General features: G+C 42.8%; 1 protein-coding gene, 1 long non-coding RNA gene and 1 other non-coding gene across 3 annotated transcripts in view; 2 read left to right on the top strand and 1 right to left on the bottom strand.

The window, feature by feature from the left end:
- SLC3A2 (solute carrier family 3 member 2) overlaps positions 1-23,869 on the top strand; it is a 39,821-nt gene that overhangs the window by 893 nt on the left and 15,059 nt on the right. The gene's annotated exons all lie outside the window — the stretch shown is intronic.
- Positions 9,786-17,055, bottom strand: LOC147341999 (uncharacterized). Its single transcript, XR_015157491.1, has 2 exons — positions 16,931-17,055; positions 9,786-10,778 (listed from the first exon to the last, which is right to left on the bottom strand). It is a non-coding gene; the product is annotated as an uncharacterized LOC147341999 (long non-coding RNA).
- LOC147341998 (U2 spliceosomal RNA) lies at positions 20,932-21,117 on the top strand. The gene has a single exon (XR_015158192.1). It is a non-coding gene; the product is annotated as a U2 spliceosomal RNA (small nuclear RNA).

The raw sequence follows: 23,869 nt of genomic DNA, 5'->3' as shown, positions 1-23,869 counted from the left end.
GAATCTAGGTGTAAAAAGCTTTTGCAGAACCGCGTACAACTCCTGCCTGATTGACAGGGTGGTTCCAGTCATCTATACCCTTGTTACTGAGGACAACCAGTTTTAGTTTAATCATTTGTAATGCACACCTAGGGTACACGACCGTTTTAAAAATGTATTATATGTACATTTTATAACCATTTATTAAGCTCTTCACTGTGTGGTCTCCTGGATGACCTCATTTACTACTACCACCCTAGGAGAAGGCTATAAGGTAATGTTAGGGATGAGGAACCTGAGATCTGGAGGAGTTAATTAACTTGCTCAGAGTTACCCAGCTAAGAAATATCAGCCCAGGTGCAAATCAGCCCAGGCAGTCTTGATGACAGAGCCTGCACTTTTGATCACTCTGCTTTACTGCTGTGATCACACACTTCTCAGGGTATTTGGGGGGCAAACAAGTACACAGAAAACAAATGGCATGATCCTTGGATACTGTTTCTCAATTTTTTTTCTTGTTGTCTTCCTCTCTCCAGGAGCCTTTAAAAATAAAAAGCATTTCCCCCTCTAATCCCCACCATGAAATTTTAATAACACTTATATAACTGTGTAGGGCTTCCCTTATAGCTCAGTCCCTAAACAATCTGCCTGCAGTGCAAGAGGCCCAGGTTCGATCCTGAGTTGGGAAGATCCCCTGGAGAAGGAAATGGCAACCCACTCCAGTATCCTTGCTTGGAAAATCTCATGGACACAGGAGCCTGGTGGGCTGTAGTCCATGGGGTCGCAAAGAGTCGGGCACGACTGAGTAACTAACACTTATAATTCTGTATTTGCTTATATACTGTGGCCCTTCAGAGGGCCAGAAAGCTTCTGTTTAATATCTAGGATTTTCTGCCCTCTTCCTGCTCCAAAAGAACCAATTTTCACTCCTTTGGTGGCAGTGTTGTCCTTATGTGTGTTCCAGCGAAACATAAGTGACAAAACAAATACCAAAAGAATTCCAATTTGAAAAATGTTATTATAGCTAGAGTAAATTCATGTGTTCAACAATGCTAGACGCTTGTCCAAGTGGGTGATTGAAAAGTTGTAACAAAATGTATAGAAAATGAAACATAAGTTATGGAAAATTCAGAAGGTCCAGAGTAGGCAGGGAGGTTGTGTGTGGGCATGGTATTTGGAGAATGTTTGTGCAGTGCCTGGGCCTTAAAGGGTAGATAAACAGAGCCAGGAAGGAAATTCAAGTTAGAGAAATAATTTGAGTGACAAGATTGGAGCTGGAAAAGTATATAAATATAGTTCATGAAAGATGGGTTGAAGGGGAATCATAGGATATAAAGTTGGAAAAGATTTCCTAGGGAAGGCCAAATGAGAAGGGCTTGAAATGCAAAGCTAAATAATTTGAACTATAGGTAGAATAACCTATAAACCAGGACTTAACCTGGTGGTCCCGTGGTTAAGACTCTGCATCCACTGCGTGGAGCATGGATTTGATTCCTGCTTGGGAAACTAAGATCCCACACACTACACAGGGCAAGGCTGAGAAAAAAAAAAGGGGTAAGTTGGGACAGGACATTAATTGGATTGTCACAATAATTTAGGCAACAGATAAGTGGATTCAAGCATGATGAAAGGGAAATAGGAAATGATTTATAATACATCAGAAGTCCTCAACTCACACCTGCAGGAATATAAGTAATGCAGGTAAGCCATAGGAACCTGATAGGGATCTTGATATGCTTGTCTTTGCTCCTGCTGACTGTGCCTTGCTAGAATATTGTCTGTGAAAAATCTGATCAGGAGAATCCAGAAATCCAAAATTGTTGATTAATTTGCTCCTTAAAAATGTTGGCATGTAACTTAAAATTTTTAAGCATTTTCTCTGAGCCAATCAGAATATGCCTGTATACCCAAGGTGGCCTATGACTGAGTTTGCAGCAACTTCTGTAGTAATATAGAATCCACTTTAGAAAGGGGAAATGTTAAAGATTGGATATGTTTTTTGAAAGCTGTAAACAGATTGAGTGACTTAAACATCAAAAAAAAAAAAAGAAAGCCAATATTCTTGGCAGTTGGAGATCATCGCCATGACCTTCACTTAACGTTTATCGATACTGTTTATCGATAAACGTTGAGCATCTACTGGGTACAGGAGATACAACAAGGAACAAAGCAGACGTCCCCTTATGCTCCCTTGGAACTTATATTCTGGTAGAAAACACAGAAATAGACGAATAATACATCAAGTGGAGTTAAATGCTGTGGTGAAAATTCGACTTTCCTGGTGATACAATGGTTAAGACTCTGAGCTTTCACCACAGTGGGCACAGTTTTGATCCCTGGTCGATCCATGCAGGATGGCCACACACAAAATTAAATGAAATGTGTGTGTGCGCGCATGTGTAAATATATTTGCTAAAGTGGTGCAAAAAGGTTGGACTGTTACATAAAGGGAAATGAGAAAAACAAGATGAAAGAGTTGGTGGAGGGTGCTGAATGTTAACATGTATGAAGTGCTTTCTATGGCACCTTCCTGGCACTGTACTGAATGCTTTACGTATGTTACCTCAATTCAAAAAATAGTTTTTGTGGTTACCGTCCTCATTTTACAAATAAGAAAACTGAATTTTATATCAAGTTACTTACTCAAGGACATATAACTAGTGTGGCAGAGCTGTTATGCAAATCTAGTCTCTACTTTTGACCCTGTTAAGAAAAATTATCCAAAACTTGGAAATAGGCAAAAGTTATTACTAGGTATCCTTTTGATAAAGGTAAAGCAGGCCTGCCTAACTTGGGGATTACCTGGTTTTCCAGTGGGGTGTGTACCTTCGTTTGATGTCCTGTTTATTGTTGCTCTAGGTATTTTGTAATTTGGTAAGATTGCCTTCTAAGACGGAGAAGGAAATGGCAACCCACTCCAATGTTCTTGCCTGGAGAACCCCAGGGACAGGGGAGCCTGGTGGGCTGCTGTCTGTGGGGTCGCACAGAGTCAGACACGACTGAAGCGACTTAGCAGCAGCAGCAGCAGCCTTCTAAGACATTGGCTGGTTTTGTATTTATGTATTAGAATGCAAATTCATATCATTCTTATCTGGACTTTTAGCTGATGATCCTCCTTTCCTAGCATTCTCTTTTGAACCAGTTTTAAGTTTTATTTATTCTCTTGTTAATTAATAGGTTGAATAAAATCTTTGACATGTGTATATATTATTATGAGTCATATTTTCAGTTTTTAAGATTATACTTTAACAACCCCTGGGGTACATTGCCTTTTGTTGGCCCATTTACTTATTCATTCAGAAAATATTTGTTGAGAGTCAGGATTTAAACTCAAAAAGTCTGACTCCGGAAGGAGCTTTAGACAATATGCCAGTGTGAGTCTAATACCATGCCACCCTCTGGCTAACATCTTATCTTGCTCTTTCCAGCAAATGTCTTTTACTTAAAAGATCTGTCTACACCTGCATCACCTGGGTGTCTGTTAGAAACACTGGATCTCAGATCTCTCCACAGACCAAATGCATTTGCATTTACTCAAGATCCCCAGGTGGTCTGTATGCACACTAAAGTTTAAGAAGCACTGGATTTATACAGTACTGCTCACTTCTTTCTCAGGACACTTTTCTCTCGTCCTACTTGATCTCTCAGTAGCACCTTTTTATCCTGTTGACCCATTTCCTTTTTTTTAAATTTGATTTTTCTGTGCCATTACAGAAACGCATGGTAATACCCTTTAACCTACCATGTCCAGTGACCCCATTTCCTGTTTCTTAAAACACAGTTTCCACAGTGCTTGGGACACTGCCCTCTTCTAGTGTTCCTCTTATGTTTTTGCTGTTAATAACTTCTTCGTGATCCTTTGAGGTATATCTTCTGTCCCATTGTTCAAACATTAATGTTCCTCCAGTTACATGTTGTTCAGCCACTAAGTTGTGTCCGACCCTTTGGGACCGCATGGACTGCAGTATGCCAGGCTCCTCTGTCCTCCACTATTCTCCTGGAGTTGGCTCAGATTCATGTCCACTGAGTCAGTGATGCTAACCATCTTATCCTCTGTCATCCCCTTCTCCTTTTGCCTTCAATCTTTCCTAGCAGCGGGGTCTTTTCTGGTGAGTTGGCTCTTTGTATCACATGGCCAAAGTATTGGAGCTTTAGCAACAGTCCTTCCAATGAATATTCAAGGTTGATTTCATTTAGGATTGACTGGTTTGATCTCCTTGCAGTCCGAGGGACTCGAAGAGTCTTCTCCAGCATCACAATTCAAAAGTGCCAGTTCTTCAGTGCTCAGCTTTCTTTATGGTCCAGCTCTCACATCCTTCCATGACTACTGGAAAAACCATAGCTTTGACTATATGGACTTCTGTTGGCTTCTTAATATGCTTTTTTAATATGCTGTCTAGGTTTGTCATAGCTTTCCTTCCAAGGAGCAAGTATCTTTTAATTTCATGGCTGCAGTCAACCTCTACAGTGATTTTGGAGCCCAAGAAAATCTGTCACTCCTTCCACTGTTCCCCCTTCTACTTGCCATGAAGTGATGGGACCAGATGCCATAATCTTAGTTTTTTGAATGTTAAGTTTTAAGCCAGCTTTTTCACTCTCTTTCGCCCTCATCAAGAAGCCTAGCTTTTTCTCTGCCTGGGCCACTTTATCCACTTCCATGATTTTAATGGCCACTGTTACCAGGGAAGCCTGGCATGCTGCAGTCCACCGGGTCACAAAGAGTGGGACTGGACTTAGTGACTGAACAACAATCTTTTTCCTGAGCTTCAGAGCTATGCATCCAGTTGCCTTCTGGATGAGCAGTATTACTTGGATGATTCACAAATTCTTTTGGTCCCCAAAATTCATTTCCAAAATGAATTGAACCTACTCCTCCTATTTCACTCAACTGTCCAAGCTACCCCACTGCCACTACCCTAATTCAGGTCAGTGACCTCAAGGTTTTTGCAATAGACGTAACCTGGCTCCCTGGCCCTGGTTTGCTGTCTCTAATCCATTCTTCATCTTGAAGCTGGAGTGATCTTTCTAAATAAAAAAGTTGGTCCAGTCTCATGCCTCAGTTCATAATTCTTCAGTACCCCTCCACAGTCTTTAGGTTACTGTCCAGATCATCAACATAGCCATTGAGACCCCTTCATCACTTTCCTCACCACTACTCCCTCCCCGAGACAAATCCACTCTGCCTGCCCACCATAAACTTCCTAAGTTTGGGCATCAGGTCTGTGCAAGTTATATATTGATTCCCTATGACCTGGCAGAGTACAGGACACAAAGTAGGACTCTATATGTTAATTTATCCCTGTAAATTTTCAAATGATCTTTACCCAATCCTTATCAAATGAGCTGCTGAGAGAGGTCTGGTGATTTTTCTGAGAGAGCAACCCTGCCCCCACCTGGCAGCAAGAGGCACTGCTTCATTAAATGGAATTCAGTTCAGTTCCGTTAGTGGTGTCCCAACTCTTTGTGACCCCATGGACTGCAGCACACCAGGCTTCCCTGTCCATTACTAACTCCCAGAGCTTGCTCAAACTCATGTCCATGGAGTTGGTGATGCCATCCAACCATCTCGTCCTCTGTTGTCCCCTTCTCCTCCTACCTTCAGTCTTTCCCAGCATCAGGGTCTTTTCCAATGAGTCAGTTCTTTGCATTAGTTGACCAAAGTATTGGAGTTTCAGCTTCAGCATCAGTCCTTCCAATGAATATTCAGGACTGATTTCCTTTAGGATGGACTGGTTTGATCTTGCAGTCCAAGGGACTCTCAAGAGTCTTCTCCAACACCACAGTTCAAAAGCATCAGTTCTTCAGTGCTCAGCTTTCTTTATAGTCCAACCGTCACATCCATACATGACTATTGGAAAAACCATAGCTTTGACGAGATGGACCTTCATTGGCAAAGTAATGTCTCTGCTTTTTAATATGTTGTCTAGGTTGGTCATAGCTTTATAGAACTTTGTCAGTAAAGTAATGTTTCTGCTTTTTAATACGCCGTCTAGGCTTGTTATAGCTTTTCTTCCAAGGAGCAAGTGTCTTTTAATTTCATGGCTGCACTCACTGTCAACAGTGATTTTTGAAGCCCCCCAAAATGAAATCTGTCACTGTTTGCATTGTTTACCCATCTATTTACCATGAAGTGATGGGACCAGATGTCATGATCTTAGTTTTTTGAATGTTGAGTTTTAAGCCAGCTTTTTCACTCTCTTCTTTCACCTTCATATTACATTGATTTTTGGCACAAGGAGATAGAATAGGAGCTTGTTTTGTCAGCTCTGTGCACCACCCTGGCAGTGCAGTACTTGTAGGAGTAGTGTGTCCCTTTGGGAATATGTAGTTGTTAAACGAGATTTTTTAGCTATAACTTTGGTGGAATTATCTCTCCCTTGGAAAAAAATAAGCATTATAAATTATGGCTTCATTAGTAAGGAATTTGATTTTAGACTTTTAAGAGGTACTATAAACCATATGAAGTAGTCCAGACCTAGGCTAACAAACATCTCTCCTAATTCAACAAGAATCCCAGGGACGGAGGAGCCTGGTGGGCTGCCGTCTATGGGGTCGCACAGAGTCGGACACAACTGAAGCGACTTAGCAGCAGCAGCAGCAGCAGTAGTTATGTAATGACAGAATAGAGCTGTGGTCACCAAACTTTTTTGATTGTTTCTTTCCTGTAAGTTAAGAAAAAACTGTTTTCACTGCTGATGGCCTGGGTTCAGTCTCTGGTTGGCAAACTAGGATCCCAAAAGCCGTGTGGCACAGGGGAAAAAAAAAAACGAAACCCAAAACAAAAAAGCTGATACACCTTACGATATGAAGATTTTTAGAGTAAATTATATTTTATGTACATTATCAATTATTTGAAAAGGTAGAAAAATTTTCAAAGGATGAGATATAAATAGGAGTTTACACATTTTTCCCCCATTTTATTTATTAGGCTGAGTCAGGTTAGTGGTAGCACATGGTCTCTTTTTAGTTACGACATGTAGGATTTAGTTTGCTGACCACAGAGAAATCAAACCCAGGCCCCTTGCACTGAAAAGTGCAGAGTCTTAGCCACTGTACCACCGGGAAGTCCCTACATGTTTTCTTTATAAGTCATTGTGTTGGCTAAGAGAACACCTGGGTTTGAATCCTGGCCTGCTTTCTGATGAAGGCCAAGTCGTTTTGTCTGTTTGGTGGTTTCTTTCTTTTGTGTGGATTCTTTTTGGTGGGCACTAATGTGGGCTTCCGGATAAGGCAATGGCACCCCACTCCACTACTCTTGCCTGGAAACTCCCATGGACAGAGGAGCCTGGTGGGTTGCAGTCCATGGGGTTGCTGAGGGTCGGACACGACTGAGCGACTTCACTTTCACTTTTCACTTTCATGCATTGGAGGAGGAAATGGCAACCCACTCCAGTGTTCTTGCCTGGAGAATCCCAGGGACGGGGAGCCTGGTGGGCTGCCGTCTATGGGGTTGCACAGAGTTGGACATGACTGAAGCAACTTAGCCATGTGGGTTTTCCTGGTGGCTCAGAGGTTAAAGCATCTGCCTCCAATGTGGGAGATCCGGGTTCGATCCCTGGGTCGGGAAGATCCCCTGGAGAAGGAAATAGTAACCCATTCCAGTATTCTTGCCTGGAGAATCCCATGGACAGAGAAGCCTGGTAGGCTACAGTCCATGGGGTCGCAAAGGGTCGGACATGACTGAGCGACTTCACTCACTCACAATGTGTGATGCAGAAATCTTTGGCTTTGTACACATATATCCACACCATTCTCTATCCCAGCCCTCAGACCCTTTGATCTTCTAGTCCTTTTCCTTCCAGTCCTCTCATCAGCTGGCCAGACCATTGGCCACTGACCTAGAGTGTGTATATAGTCTCACCTTGGGCCATTTCTCCTTCTGCACAAGGTGGATCGTCAGGTGGATAGCTGGCAGATTTTCTATCTCCACTGTCTTTTAAGTCCTCTTCTGAATGTGGCCGTCATCATTTTCAGTTGGCACTCATAAGTTGACCCATCTATAAATCATGCTTGAGCTTTTACTTCCTCCTTTAGCAGGTTATACAGGACATTCCTGATGACTGCGAGTTCTTCTGCACGAGGGGTGGGGATGCTTTTACAAATATGGTGGATATCGAGAGGTCTGGGCTACCCGCTTATGCAGTTTGTCTGCATCCCCTGGTTCTGCTTAGTCTTGATTCTGGAGGTACAATTTCCATTTTTTGAAAGACTGCTGCTGGTCTGCTCTGACGTTTTGACTTCATAGGTCCAACTTATAATGGCAGCAGGTCTGATATAACTCATAATGGGGCCATTCTTGGTTACTTAGTGTTTAATAATGAAGTGTTCCAATAACATGCCAAGAGCTGTTTCTCAAAAGGCATGTATTTCTCTGTTGTGAACAGCCTGGCCTTGTTCTAGGATTTCAGCCACCTGCTTTGCCCACTGGGACTTGCCATAGGCTCCACAGTGTGTATTTTTCCAACCCCATAGGTCTCTTGGATGTTATGGTTCAAGTGGCAGGGCTTCAGGCATTGTAACTTGGACCTGCAATGCACTTTCGTATTCTTGAGTCGCACTCAAAGTTGGCAACTTACCATGTCACCTGGTGTATAGATGGGAGTTTTAGTTCTACGAGTGGCTATGGTAAGCATCACCATCCATGTATCCTTGCTGTCTTTAATGGTGGCTCTAATCTCTGTCCCTCTCTCCTTACTCCCTGCTATTGCTGCTGCTAAGTCGCTTCAGTCGTGTCCGACTCTGTGCGACCCCATAGATGGCAGCCCACCAGGCTCCCCCGTCCCTGGGATTCTCCAGGCAAGAGTACTGGAGTGGGTTGCATTTCCTTCTCCAATGCATGAAAGTGAAAAGTGAAAGTGAAGTCGCTCAGTTGTGTCCGACTCTTAGCCACCCCATGGACTGCAGCCTACCAGGCTCCTCTGCCCATTGGATTTTCCAGGCAAGAGTACTGGAGTGGGTTGCCATTGCCTTCTCTGCCTTCTCCTCTTTCCTACTCCCTAGGATATGGTAATTTCTTTTTATTTACTATCATGGCTGAAGAGTGGGGGAGTTTCAGAGATTTTTACTCTGCCTTTCCCACTGTGATAGCCCTTCTCTTGTAGGCCGAGGATCCAATGTAGAGGTTACTCCTGAGTATATCAGTTCCACTAAACACTTGGGGACTGCGGAAATTACCTCTTCTAATGGGAATAATGATGATGCTTTGGGCCTCAAGGCATCAGTGTCAGTTCAGGTCCTGTGTCTAAAATCCTCAAAATGTTTGCATATTCTCCTTTTCCAAATGTATAGTTCTTTTAGTAGATGATGAGTTCCTTTTTGGGAAGAACTAGGAGAATCATAGTTTCATGCTCCTTCCCCTAGGGATTCAGTTACCTCTTCAGTAACTGAGTTTGGGACTTGAAAATCGGCTCAAACCCAGGAACTAAGAAAGATATTTTGACTATTTCTTGTGGTGACCGTCCTTAGCCTTGTGCTCCTTTCTTCTTTCTCCCTGCAGGTTGTAGATATTCAGCAGCATCCTCATTGGCTTCCGCCTAGGGATACCACTGTTTATCATATCTACAGTTGTTTCTTACGGGTTCCAGGCCCCATGGCTAACCCTCCAATCTTGCCAGCCTTATGATAATTAGAGCTTTCTGACTTCTGGCAGTTAAGCAGTGCCTCTGTAATTCCTCTCCTGTATTTCTTAATGGGCCTTCCCTGATAACTCAGTTGGTAAAGAGTCCACCTGTGCCGGGGTCCAGCCTGGGTGGATCCAGGGAATTCAGCCAGAAGGTGAGAGAAAGAATGACATGGGGAGACCAATCTTTCCAGGAACTGATCCGTTTCTTTATTTTTCGGGTCTGCTTTTATACACAGAGGTAGAATACAAAAGTCACGTGGGGTCAGCAGTCCTGACTTTTATCAAAATCAGGTGCTTCATACAAATGTATACAAAGGTCTTAGGGGTGTTACATCATCTTCTGGCCAGGGGGCCTGCTAACAATTTATGACCCTTTCTTTGTGATAGCGGTCAGTCAACCAGAACACTTATTTCTCCAGGGGTGATTTATTCCTAAACCAGGCACCACCTTCCGAAGGCACCAGATAAAGTTGCATTCCTATAGGGTGAGGGTGCAGTGGGTTCTAATTAAGAAAAGAATTTGCTTAGCCCAAGGTCTAAACGTGATTAATATCAAAGGTTAATACTTATTTCTCCTATATGCTAGTTATATTCATTAATGTGTATAAGGGCAGGGGATGTGGAGACTTAGCAGCAAACATTGGCCCAACAAATGAAAACCCTTCACCAATACAATTTCTAATCAATCTTTTAACTGCTCAAAGGAATCTGTATTTAGACAGTTTAGAACATCTCATGCCTCTCACGGTTGGGAGGCTCTGAACGATCACATGTGGCCGGAAGAACCTGTTCAGGCAGGCTAGAGAACTCCCAAAGGAGTTTGTGAACTAAAACACTCTTGTCACGCCCAGGAACTTTATTAACTGGAGCTGTAAGTTAACTCCTTTTCAGAGAGAGAGATGGTGGTGGGGGACAGCCCCCCGTAAAGTCAGAGGTGTAGGTGAGAGCACAAAGCAGTAAAGTAGGCAGACTCTGGTTTTGGGGGTAGTTGCTTGAGAATTGCCAGGGGGACTCCTGAGGCTCAATCCCGCCTTTGCATATGCCGAGCTTCCTTCCTCATGACCTTTGCCACGGGTGGAGTTCCTCACGCTGGTTCCTGGCATCTTCCCCTTTTTTATTTCTTAAAACAGCCAGATGCAGCTCAGTCGTGACCCTCTGAATGTTCTGCCAAAGAATCCTGACAATACAAGGAAGAATGATTATAAGAAGTAAAATCAGAGCACCAACAGCAGCATAACTAAAGATATTAGAATGTTTTTTCCAGAAATAAAGTTAGAGAAGGTGTGAAAAAAGTCATTAGCTGCTCCAGCGGCGGTAAAATCCAGTCGAGAGTGTTCCAAGGTCTGTATTTGATTATGAAGTTTCCCTAAGTCCAGGCCAATGTCAGAGCTGTTCCAAACACCTGAAATATGATTTTTAATTTTTTCCCATTCATAATCTGTCTCGTTTACCTTTAAAGATGTCACGCGTATCCACCGGTAATCAGTGTGGCGTGACAGATCCATTTTCACCTTTAAAGCCTGTAACTCAGTCCCAATATGCATTATTGCCTCCTCCAAGGCATCTACCCTCATCTCCAACTTTCTATCTATAGCTTTCTGTGTTGCTAGAGTTAGAGAAACATTTTTAGACATGGTATCAACATATTGGGCAGTATGCACTTGTTGAGTCAATGATATTGCTGCCACAGTAACAGAAGTAATTGTGGTTATTAAAGCTGCTATTCCCAGGATAAGCAAGCCCACAAACTGTTGCGATCGCATTAAATCCTACAGTTGTTGTAATACAGCAAGACCATAATTATATCAATAAGTGGTTACATCATAAGATAAGGTGGACGTTGTAACACTACAAAGGAGCAAGCATTATATTGAGGGTTTAACAAGATGAAAGCATACATTGTTCACAAAACACCACAAAGGAGCAAACCCTATATTGAGGGTTTAAACAAGATGAAAGCATACATTGTTCACAAGTTACTATATTAGGTCCACCTCTTTTTTACTGACTGCTTTAGCCCTGATCACTATGTCTGCATTGCAAAACGCCTGTTGTGGGTGCACCGGGGAGCAGCTGCAGGCGTTGGCCCAGGGGAGCAGTGTCCCTAGCAGCAGGAGGCAGAATGCGAGTGGCAGGCTGTGGGCCGTGGCGCCCATGGCGGGCGGAGGGGCGGGGTGCGCGGACTCGGGCTAGCCACCGCCTGGGCTCAGGGCGCTCCCCTCTCGCCGGCAAGGCCACGCTGGTCTGGACGGCACTCCGCGGGCACGCTTTCCTCTCTGGCCCTCACTCACCGCACAAACTTTCCTGACTCTAGGTCACGGGGTGCAGTAAGGAGGGTGCCGGGCACAGCTGGCGGCGCGGAGGCCAGAGCTGGCTGGGGAGGAGGGAAGCAAGCGAGTGCACGCGCCGTGAACCTGGTCTCTGGGGGACTGTGACATGACGAATTAGTCTGTCCGGGATCCAAATTGGAGAATCTGTGTCCTGTGGAAAAATACAAGCACATCCTCGACCGCTAGTTAATATGGGTCAGGAACCTTGCATAGTCCGGAGAGGAGGTCCTTCCATTTCATCAACGGCTTTGTATCTTGTTCCGGACGAATCAGCATTTAGGTTATTTGTTACAAAGAGAGCATGTTGTAAGATCTGATGGGGGGAACTAAAATTCCCCTTCCTTTAATTTTTTGAATTTGTATTTTTAATGTTTGGTGTGCTCTATCTACTATAGTTTGTCCCTGGGGATTATAAGGGATGCCTGTGTTATGTTTTATTTGAAATTTTATACAAAATTCTTGGCATCTGGAATAGGGAACTGTTTGTATCTAACAGGGAAAATAACTGGGTGTCTAGATATAAAATTTAACAAAACATTGGAGGGTAAATGATGCAAAAATTTGACCAAAATAGTTTCCTATAGCAATCTGCCAATTTTCATCAAACATTAGAAGAGCATCAAGTTGTTCCTTATTATATGGAATTACAATTTTCTGATGGCTTTTTACCAAATAATTCAATGCTCTGCTTTTTTCCTTTAATATCAAAGTAGCTATCAATCCTAAGTAAGAAGCCGCTACTTTTTTAGTTTGAGCGGGAAGATGGACCCATTCTAGGGGGCCGTTTTGCCATAAGACTCCCGTAGGTGCAGTTGGAGTAACTAGGCAAAGGAATTGCCAGTTTGCTTGTAAATCAATTCTTTTTACATAGCTATGAGATAAAGCTGCCTCTACTTTGTCTAAGGCCTCCCGAGCCTCAGCAGTTAATTGTCTTTTAGAAGTTGGATCAGGATCCCCGCGTAGAATGTTAAAAAGAGGCTTTAATTCGGCAATGGTTAATTTTAAATAGGGCCTAATCCATTAATTTCGCCTAAAAGTTTTTGATAATCACTTAAAGTAACAAGGTGATCTTTTCTTAATTGTAATGGGGCATGAGTCACTGTTTCTGAATTGATAACCCTTCCTAAGTAAGTTATGGGCGGATTGACCTGAATTTTCTCTGGGGCAATTTTTAAGCCTCTCGCTGTCAATGCCTGGGTCAAATCTTGGGGGACAGTTTGTAAATGGGGTCTATCAGGATGAGCTATTAAAATATCGTCCATAAAGTGAATCATATATACTTGTTCATATTTAGCTCTGACATGTTCTAAAGCGGCATTGACAAATTTTTGACATAAGGTAGGGCTATTTTTCATTCCCTGAGGCAAAACCTTCCATTGAAATCGTAAATAAGGCTGCTTAAGATTTTCTGAAAGTCGCTTTTTATCCTCAGTATTTAAAGGAACGGTGAAAAAACAATCTTGTAAATCAATTACAATTATATTATGTCCCTCTGGAACGGCTACTGGGGAAGGGAGCCCAGGTTGTAGGGTTCCCATGTCCTCCATGGTGGCATTAATGGCTCTTAAATCCTGTAAAAGTCTCCATTTACCAGATTTTTTTCTTAATGACAAAAGTAGGAGTATTCCAGGGGCTATTGGAGGGCTCAATATGTCCCAATTCTAGTTGTTCAAAAATTAACGTTTTAGCTGCCAGTAATTTTTCTTTAGGCAGAGGCCATTGTTCTACCCACACTGGGTCTTGAGATTTCCATTCAATGGAGTTGGCAGCAAAAACAATGGCCTCCATTAAAAATTTGGATACCGCAATCCAGTACGTAGCTTTCGAGGAGTTGGGCAAATCGGCTCAATTATTCCTGTCTGCTGTTTACCCAATCCTTTTGAAGGGTCATAACCCATTTGTAGCATTTGAGAGGTCACTTTATCATCAGGGCTGAAAAGTAACATTCCCATTTGAGACGGCACATCCCTCCCCCACAGGGAAAAGGGGAGCGAAGGAACTACATATGGTTGGAATGTTCCACTGGTATCTTCAAATTGCCAGTCTAAAATCTTGCACTTTTAGCTACTGCAGGGGCTCTTCCTAAGCCCATCAACTCATTTTCAGTAGTATGGGTGGGCCAGGAGCTGGGCCAGTCTTTCCCAGAAATACAAGAAACATCTGCTCCTGTATCTAATAGTCCTTCAATAGACTTGCCACTGACGAGAATAGATTTTATAGGACGTTTCTTAGTAATTTCTGTTACCCAAAAAACCATGTCACTAGACCCAAATCCTTTGTCCTGCCTTTCATTTTGAGTAGCTGCATGCCCAACTGCAGTATGATAAGGCAAAAGCAAAAGTTGGGCTATTCTCTGTCCCTGATGTATTTGAAAAGTTTTAGTTGGGTGTAAAATCATTATCTGAATTTCTCTTGTATATATGATTACTCCAGGAATATTTGTAAGACCTTGCATAGCTAAGAAACTTCTGCCTAGTATAATTCCCACCAAGCCAGTCGGTAATGGACCTTTAACGCCTGTAGGGATTTTTATAGTGGGGCTATCTGGTGTTAATATTGTTGAGGTGGTGGAACTGAGGTCCAGTCCTGCGTTGCCTGGGGTTGCTCTGATGAGTTCTGCGACGGGACGAAGGGAATGAATGGGTTCAGTGAGGCTGCCCCAGTCGTTGTCGGGGCCTGGGGCTGGCTCCTCAGTCCGTTTCCCTACTGCTGGTTGGGGCCCAAAAAGGTTCCATTTCTATGGAATCTTGACCTACAGTGCCTTGCCCAATGATATCCTTTTTGACAGCGAGGGCAGAGAGACCTAGGGTTCGCGGGCAGGGGAGCAGGATTTTGCGGAGCAGACACAGCCGGTGGGGCAGAATTAGGTGGATAAGAACCAAGTGTTCTTTGAGGGCAAGCACGAAAAATGTGTCCCTCCTGGCCACAGGAAAAACAAGTTCTGGGCAAATTATTCCTGCCTTGGTTACTGGGATCACCTTGTGCTGGCTTATTCTTGTTAGTAAAAAAGGATTGGACTGCCTGCTGATAAGAATTCCCCTTTATTGCTGCAGCTATCGCAACACCTTGCAGCAGGGACGGTCCTACATCTGCACATTGCCTCCTGTAATCAATTAGGGTTCCAGATCTTCTTATAGGGCGTAAAATAGCCTGGCAGGTAGAGTTAGCATTTTCAAAGGCCAATTGTTTTGTCAATATTCCGGCTGCCTCAGAATCAGAAATTATTCTCTGGACAGCCTCTGAAAGCCGTGAGACAAAGTCTTCATATGGCTCTTCTGACTTTTGTTTAATATTAGATAGAGCAGAATTTGATTCCCTACCGTCGGGCAATGAACGCCAGGCAGTAAAGCCACAATCAGCCACCTGTTGTATAGCGTATTTATCTAGTCCCATCTGCTCGTTAAGTGTGGGGTAATCATATTTTCCAGCTAGCATACCTTCCGTGATATAGTTTAAATGTCCCTGTTTGTTATTATTGGCATGCCAGCGAACAAGATAATCATATTCAGCTTTCCAAAGTATAAAGTGTTCTCCAGACAGGCAGGCCCTAGCGACTGATTTCCAATCATGGGGTGCCAACCATTTGCCTGCTAAGGCTTCTACCAGCTGCATTGTGTATGGGGCTTTAGGCCCATACAAAGCACAAGCATCTTTAAGTTCTTTTACCAATTTTAAAGGAACGGGCTCCCATCCGAGAGCCCTTCCGAGTTCATCATAACGGTCAAATATTAAAGGGAAACAAGCCTCAAGTTGGGGATCAAATTTATCGTCAGGGACAGAAAAAACCCTTCCTTGTGGAGCCGATAGTGGAGGTCTTCCACTTCGTTAAGGAGGTGGTGGCATCGGTATAGGTCGCATATCTTTTAGTATGGGTCCTATATCTCTTGGTATGGGTCCTATAGCACTTGGTCTGGGAGGTGGTGGCAAAGGTATGGGCCCCACACTTCCCGCTCTAGGGGGTGGTGGCAAAGGTATGGGTCCCATGTCTCTTGCTCTGTACTCTGGGGCTCGTTGGACTGTTAGGTGTTCAGAGTTTACGGATAATTTAACTGGGAATGTCTCCCGTGAGCTCCTAGAGGCATATGGCCTAATAGGAGACATTTCCCTTAAGCTCCTTGGAGCAGATGGCCTGATAGGGGAAGTTTCTCTTAAGCTTCTTGGGGCATCTTTATTTAAAAGAGGCCAATCTTCTTCAGAGTGATATCGAGCTGCTATCTCGTCTAAATCCTCTTCATCCTGAGGGGAGAGCTGATCTTGTTCTTTGTCCCTATCTTTAACTTGTTCCTGAGCAGCCATAGCGGCTAGCATCTTTCTTAGTTGCCCATAGTCAGGCAGGTCCTCCTTTTTCTCATCCTCCTCATGTTTAACTACAGTTTTTTCCTCACTTTCCTCTTTAAAATGTACCTTTTCAGATTCTGGGGTAGGTTTAACTACAGTGTTTTCTTCACTGTCCTCTTTAAGATGTACTTTTTCAGAATCAGGGGCCGAGTCTAAAGCATCTCTAATGAAATTCCATAAGGAAAAGGCATCATTAGGCACCTTTTCTGAGCCATGTTCTGCATGGTAAGTTTTCAGCTGTTTTCCTACTCTCTCCCAGATATCTAAGTTAACAGTGCCCTCTTCTGGAAACCAGGGACACTGTTGTACAAATGAAAAAATGATTGAATGGTAGAGTTTTTAACTTTAATTCCTCTCTTACTTAATAACTGCAAAATTATTCCTATAAAGAGCTGTCTTTCGTTTGATTCAGTGTTACCCATGTCAGAAAATTAAGTATAGTAAAGAAGATTTAGTTTTAGCCTTTAAAAACCGGGTTTTTCCTCAACCCTTTTAACTCCAGAAACCGGGTTTCTCTTTAACCCTTTAACACTTCCCACTCCTACTCACCCTGTCTATCCTACAGGGAGGTCTGCAGCACCCTGAGTGGGGTCCTATCCGTCCCGAAAATTCAACACTGGGGGAGCAACAGGGCTGACCCTAATTGTTCTGAGGTACCTACCTTCGAATAGCCTGTTCCGGGGGCCACTTGCTGGGGTCCAGCCTGGGTGGATCCAGGGAATTCAGCCAGAAGGTGAGAGAAAGAACGACCTGGGGAGACCAATCTTTCCAGGAACTGATCCGTTTCTTTATTTTTCGGGTCTGCTTTTATACACAGAGGTGGAATACAAAAGTCACGTGGGGTCAGCAGTCCTGACTTTTATCAAAATCAGGTGCTTCATACAAATGTATACAAAGGTCTTAGGGGTGTTACATCATCTTCTGGCCAGGGGGCCTGCTAACAATTTACGACCCTTTCTTTGTGATAGCGGTCAGTCAACCAGAACACTTATTTCTCCAGGGGTGATTTATTCCTAAACCAGGCACCACCTTCCGAAGGCACCAGATAAAGTTACATTCCTATAGGGTGAGGGTGCAGTGGGTTCTAATTAAGAAAAGAATTTGCTTAGCCCAAGGTCTAAACGTGATTAATATCAAAGGTTAATACTTATTTCTCTTATATGCTAGTTACATTCATTAATGTGTATAAGGGCAGGGGATGTGGAGACTTAGCAGCAAACATTGGCCCAACAAATGAAAACCCTTCACCAATACAATTTCTAATCAATCTTTTAACTGCTCAAAGGAATCTGTATTTAGACAGTTTAGAACATCTCATGCCTCTCACGGTTGGGAGGCTCTGAACGATCACATGTGGCCGGAAGAACCTGTTCAGGCAGGCTAGAGAACTCCCAAAGGAGTTTGTGAACTAAAACACTCTTGTGGAGAAGGAAATGGCAACCCACTCCAGTATTCTTGCCTGGAGAATCCCATAGACAGAGGAGCCTGGCAGGCTACAGTCCATGGGGTCGCAAGAGTCGGACACGACTTAGTGCACTGTCTCACCCCAGAGATCCTGCCACATATACCACAAAAACCACACATCCCCCAGTGACCTTGGCCCCACTGTTCCAATCACTCCCAGGTGGGAATTCAGGCACATGTCCACAGAGGTCACAGACAACATACATACGGTTCTGTTATGTCCCATATATTACCCTTTCATGTCCCAAGGAAGACATTTTCTCTTAGAGATTTTCATTTAGTGTATCTTTAAAAAAATCTTGTGTTAAACTTGCCTCCATCTTTTTCTTGGGTAAGGACAACCCAGAAATGGCCCTTTTGTGTCTGTGATGTTGCCATTCACAGCTTTCTTGATAGGCCTAGTACAATCTTGAGAACAGGGTTGCTGTATGCTGAATGTCAGACGGTAGCTCTTAGCTTTGCCTATCTTAGGTAGTTATGCTGTGCATTTTTTATTGGCGTACCATGTTTGATTTGTCCCTAATACCTTTGAAGTTTTTCTGAGAAATGAATAATGCAACATGAACTTATTAAAATACATTTTAAGCCTTTAAAAAAAAATAAAACACTCTTGTCACGACCAGGAACTTTATTAACTGGAGCTGTAAGTTAACTCCTTTTCAGAGAGAGAGATGGTGGTGGGGGACAGCCCCCCGTAAAGTCAGAGGTGTAGGTGAGAGCACAAAGCAGTAAAGTAGGCAGACTCTGGTTTTGGGGGTAGATGCTTGAGAATTTCCAGGGGGACTCCTGAGGCTCAATCCCGCCTTTGCATATGCCGAGCCTCCTTCCTCATGACCTTTGCCATGGGCGGAGTTCCTCACGCTGGCTCCCGGCACACCTGCAATGCAGAAGACCCCAGTTCAATTCCTGGGTCAGGAAGATCCTATGGAGAAGGGATAGGCTACTCATTCCAGTATTCTTGGGCTTCCCTTGTGGCTCAGTTGGTTAAAGAATCCACCTGCAATGCAGGAGACATGGGTTCGATCACTGGGTTGGGAAGATCCCCTGGAGAAGGGAAAGGCTACCCACTCCAGTATTCTATCCTGGAGAATTCCATGGACTGTACAGTCCATGGGGTCGCAAAGAGTCAGACTTTCACTTCACTGTTACTTGATGGGGGTGAGCGGGAAGTAAGGATGTCAGCTCTGTGACTTCCTCTCCTGGACTGTAGAGGGAAACCACCACTGAGCTTCAGGTGATACTGGTGCCCCTGTCGGTAGCACATTCCTGATGGCCTTGGTGAATGTTGTGTCCTCTGGGCCCTTTCTTGGAACACAATTCTCTGATGGGTCTTCTAGCCTCACATAATATATCCATTCTAGCATGTCTGCTTCCTTCAGCCTCTTCATTGCTTCCTCTGTCATCTCTTAGGGCCACTGAAGCATATCTGTTTCACTCAGCATAGGCCATTGCTTTCTCAAAGCTTCTATAAGCCACCGAAACAGTGATTTTGCCCCACCCACTGGAATCCTTGCCAGGGGTTAAGTCCTGCATCCCAGGACATTTCCCTGAAGTCCTTGGATTCTTATCTGGTGATCATATCCCTGGTCCCCAAGTGCTTACTGGGATTGATAAGAGTTGGAGTAACCCCCCGCATTGAGTCTTTATTTATTTAGGCTGCATCAGGTCTTAGTTGCATCACACAAGATCGTCATGCAGGACTTTTCATGGCAGCACAGGGATTCTCTAGTTGTGGCGCATGGGCTTAGTTGCTCCACAGCATGTGGGATCTTAGTTCCTCAACCAGGGATTGAACCTGTGTCCCCTGCATTGCAGGGCAGATTCTTACCACTGGACCACCAGAGAAGTTCCCACATTGAGCCTTTGGTCTGGGAGAGACAAAGTAGGAATCTCTGAAACTGTTCCATCCCCACTCCATTGACTTCCTTACCTCCCATTCTCTTTTTAACCCATTGCACTCAGGGTTCTGTTCTGGATCCATTTGTTTTCTCACTCTGCCTTAAACAGTATATCTATTACCATGACTTCATTTGCTATATATATCCTGTTGTTGTTGTTGAATCACTCAGTCGTGTCTGACTCTTTTGAGACCCCGTGGACTGCAGCACGCCAGGCTTTCCTGTCCTTCAGTCTCTCCCAGAGTTTGCTCAGATTCAAGTCCATTGAGTCAGTGATGCTATCTATCTCATCCTCTGTCACCCCCTTCTCCTCCTGCCCTCGATCTTTCTCAGCATGTCACTATAACTCAGTGTTTACCTGCCCTATGTTATGAAGCTCCTGAAGAGGTTGTTAGAAGAAATACTTTAGAGTTATAAACCAGCTTCCTCCAACAGGAATCTTTCTGAGGATGGCAGCTGCTCCGGGAATAGCTCTGCCCTCTCCTGGCAGCAAGAGGCACTGCCTCTATTAGTCCAGGAGTAGGAGAAGGCAATGGCACCCTACTCCAGTACTCTTGCCTGGAAAATCCCATGGATGGAGGAGCCTGGAAGGCTGCAGTCCATGGGGTCGCTGAGGGTCGGACACGACTGGGCGACTTCACTTTCACTTTTCACTTTCATGCATTGGAGAAGGAAATGACAACCCACTCCAATGTTCTTGCCTGGAGAATCCCAGGGATGGGGGAGCCTGGTTGGCTGCCGTCTATGGGGTCGCACAGAGTCGGACACGACTGAAGTGACTTAGCAGCAGCAGCAGCAAACATAGAGATCGTATAGTTACAAGAGGTAAACGAGCAGCAGGAATATGCAAACGCACAGTGCCCTGCTATGAGCTTGGAGTAGGATGTTTACCTTTAGGGCAAAAATTCAATTTGGGAACAGAATTTCCTTATTTCCTGAACCCTGGGGAGGAATATGCCAGTTGGAAGGTCTCCCAGAGAAGGATTAGACTGGGTTTTGGAAGAGTTAAATTTGTGAAATTTTAAAAGGAACATGTTTAAGATTGCATTTGTGACCTTACATGGAAGTTTGGGAAGCAAAGCCTGATGAGAATCTTTTTTTTTTTTTCAATTGAAGTATAGTTGATTTATAGTGTTGTGTTAGTTTCAGGTATACAGCACAGTGATTCAACTACAACCATACGTACATGTATGTAAATATATATATTCTTTTCAGATTCTTTTCCCTTATAGATTATTATAAAATATTGAGTGTAGTTGCTATACATTGGTCCTTGTTGGTTAGGGAATCTTAAGTATAGGTTGTTTCTATGGGTTTTGGCTGAAGATCATTATCTGTTCATATCATTTAACATCTTGTAAATCCTCTACCTGAGGGTGTTTTTATTAAGTGGAATTTTGGAACAGGGAGATGAACTCTAGGCTCACTCTCTCCATTTCCCATGTCCACCAGATGCCGCAGTTCCTCCATGAATGGTGTGGTTCTTTCTTTTGGGATAGGATGTCATTAAAAATGAGACTGTTGGTGCTTTTGTATCGTTTAGTTTTTAGAAAAATTTTAAGGTGAATCTACTATTTCCCCCTTTTCTTTAACATTATATTTTTGATACACTTTGCCTGTCTTTTTGTGCCCTAGCTCTTTAAAATTCAGTTTTTTATATACTCTAGACATGTTCTACAAATTATTTTGTCCCCTGGTGATAAACCCTTTTACGGTTTCTAAGTTTTTACTACTATAATCAGTACTGCAGTGAAATGCTTTGTATGTTGCTTTCTGCACGTTTATGAGAGTTTCTCTGGGTTATGAATCCAGGAGTGACATTGATAGGTAATATCTAAGAGTATTTTCAATTCTACAGGCTTTTGTACATTGCACACCTAGAGTGATTATACCAGTTAATGTTACCACTTAGGCAATTTCATGTCCTTGTCATTACTTGGTTCAATCAGATGTTTTGCCAGTCTATGGACATAAAATTGTATTTTTTTGTGATTGTAATTTGCATTTTATTGATTATTAATACGTAATCTGTCAAGAGTTCACTGGCCATTTTTTTATGTATTCAATTTTGTGAACTTACCGTTCCTAGTCTGTAAATTGTTTTTCCTGCTGAATTGTTGCCTTTTTCCTTACTGGTTTTCATTGAAACTTTATATGTTTTATACAAGACTCTGTTGTCTTATTAGTGTCAAATACTATGTCTTCTCCCTTTTGTGGCTTGTCTTTTTCAGTTTGTTATGGTCTCTTGTGATGCACAGATTTTTCTTATAGAATTTATTAGTTCTTTTCGTAATGGTTTGTGCTTTTGTGTCTTGTTTAAGAACTCCTTCCTTACCTTGAAAATCAGAAAGATACTCTCATTTTTTTCTAAAAATTTAAAATATTTGCTTTTATATTTAGGTCTTTTAACCATTTGGAATATATTATTGTGTTTACTTTTAAGTAGTCACCTAATTTTATTTTTTCAGTGCCATTTGGTGAATAGTTATTCTTTCCTCCAGGGTGTGTAATATTATCTTTGCATATATTAAGGTTTCAGATATGCATGAGTTTCTTTCAGTTTCATGTTCTGTTGATCCATTTATCCATCCCTTTGGCTATTTCATGTTATGATTATTACTTTAGCATGCTACTGTTATTACTTAGGAATATAACATGCTTGATATATGGTAGGATTTGTCTTCAAAATTTTATTACTTAAAAAATATCTTTACTGTTTTTGGCCCTTTTCTCTTACACGTGTGTTAAAGAATCATAAAGTTCCCAAGAATGGATATTAAGATTTGTATTGGAATTGCAGTGGATTGATAGACTGTCTGGGGATGTTGATGAAAAAAATTAATCAGTAGTCAGTCTAAGAAAGAACTGGAAACTTTTCTTTGAGCCAGCTAGAGGACTATAACCCAGGAGACAATCTTTCTGAAAGCTCTTGAGGACTGTCCCCCTGGTAGAGGTCAAAGCAGAGTTATAGAAATTTTTGAGACAAAGGGTCATACATCAAAGTAACATAGTCCAGCAAGGCGAGTTGTGAGTTATTGTGACCCCTTACAGAATTGAGAAAGGAATGTTATTTTCTAAGGAGTTACCTTCCTGGTGCCAGGAGGAAGTTGCTTTTGTTTGTTTTTGCAAGTAGGCATTGCTGTGTCTTCTAAGGGGATCTGGTTAATGCAGATGCATAATGCACACCAAAGGGGAGAGGGCAATGGCTAAAACGTCTGGGGAAAATTTTATGTTAACTTTTATCCTGCCTTAAGATTTTATTTCATCAGGGAGTGTTAATTTCTTTATGACATCAAATCTTTCTGTTTACAAATATGAGATGTTTCTCCTTTTGGTCTTTACACTTGCTATTCCCTCACCTAGAAAACTTTCTTTTAGAAAGCTCCCTTGTTCCTTTACCTCTTTGGGTCTTTGCTCAAATATCACCTCATCAGAGATGCCTTCCCTGAATCAGGTAATCTCTTTCTCATCGTACTCTGCCTTTTCACAGCACTTGTAATCATTTGACATGTTACGTGTGTTTGAGTATTTATTCGTTAATTTTCTTTCTTTCACTTAGTGAAATTAAACTTCATGAAAGCAGGCTCTCTTTCCTTGCTACCACCCCAGCTCACAGAAAAGTGCCTGACATATACTAGGGTCTCATTATTTTTTGTTTGAAAGTATTTCTGTAGGATATTATCTTTTCCTTCATAAAGAAGTCATCTATTCACTGTTAGGTTTAATCATAGGTCTCTTAGTTTTCATTGCTAGTGTATATGGCAACTTGGAGAAGGAAATGGCAACCCACTTCAGTATTCTTGCCTCGGAAATCCCATGGACACAGTAGGCTGGCAGGCTACAGTCTATGGGGTCACAAAAAAGTCGGACATGACTGAACGACTTTTACATTATATAGGCATGATTACTGGCTATTGGTGATTAATCAGGCTTCAGCTCCTCTACCCTGTCTGGAGAGTGAGGGATGAAGCTGACAGTTCCACTCTTTATTCTAGAGATTCCAAAGATTTTAGAAGCTCTGGTGCCAGGAAAGAGGACTGAAGACCAAATATGTATTTGGTCCACACAGCATGTGGGATCTTAATTCCCCGATCAAAGATTGAACCTGTGCCTCCTGCCCTCCTGCAGTGGAAGCTTGGAGTCTTAACCACTGGACCACCAGACAAGTCCCAAATGTGTATTTCAGTATCACAGCCTGGTATTGCAGCACCTCTGGGCACATGTCACTGGGGACTTAA

The sequence above is a fragment of the Bos grunniens genome, chromosome 29 (assembly GCF_055505025.1).
Source record: "Bos grunniens cultivar Pamir isolate PY7600 chromosome 29, Bosgru_T2T1.0, whole genome shotgun sequence".
In the NCBI taxonomy this organism is placed as follows: domain Eukaryota; kingdom Metazoa; phylum Chordata; class Mammalia; order Artiodactyla; family Bovidae; genus Bos; species Bos grunniens.
This window is presented reverse-complemented; position numbering and strand designations above follow the sequence as displayed.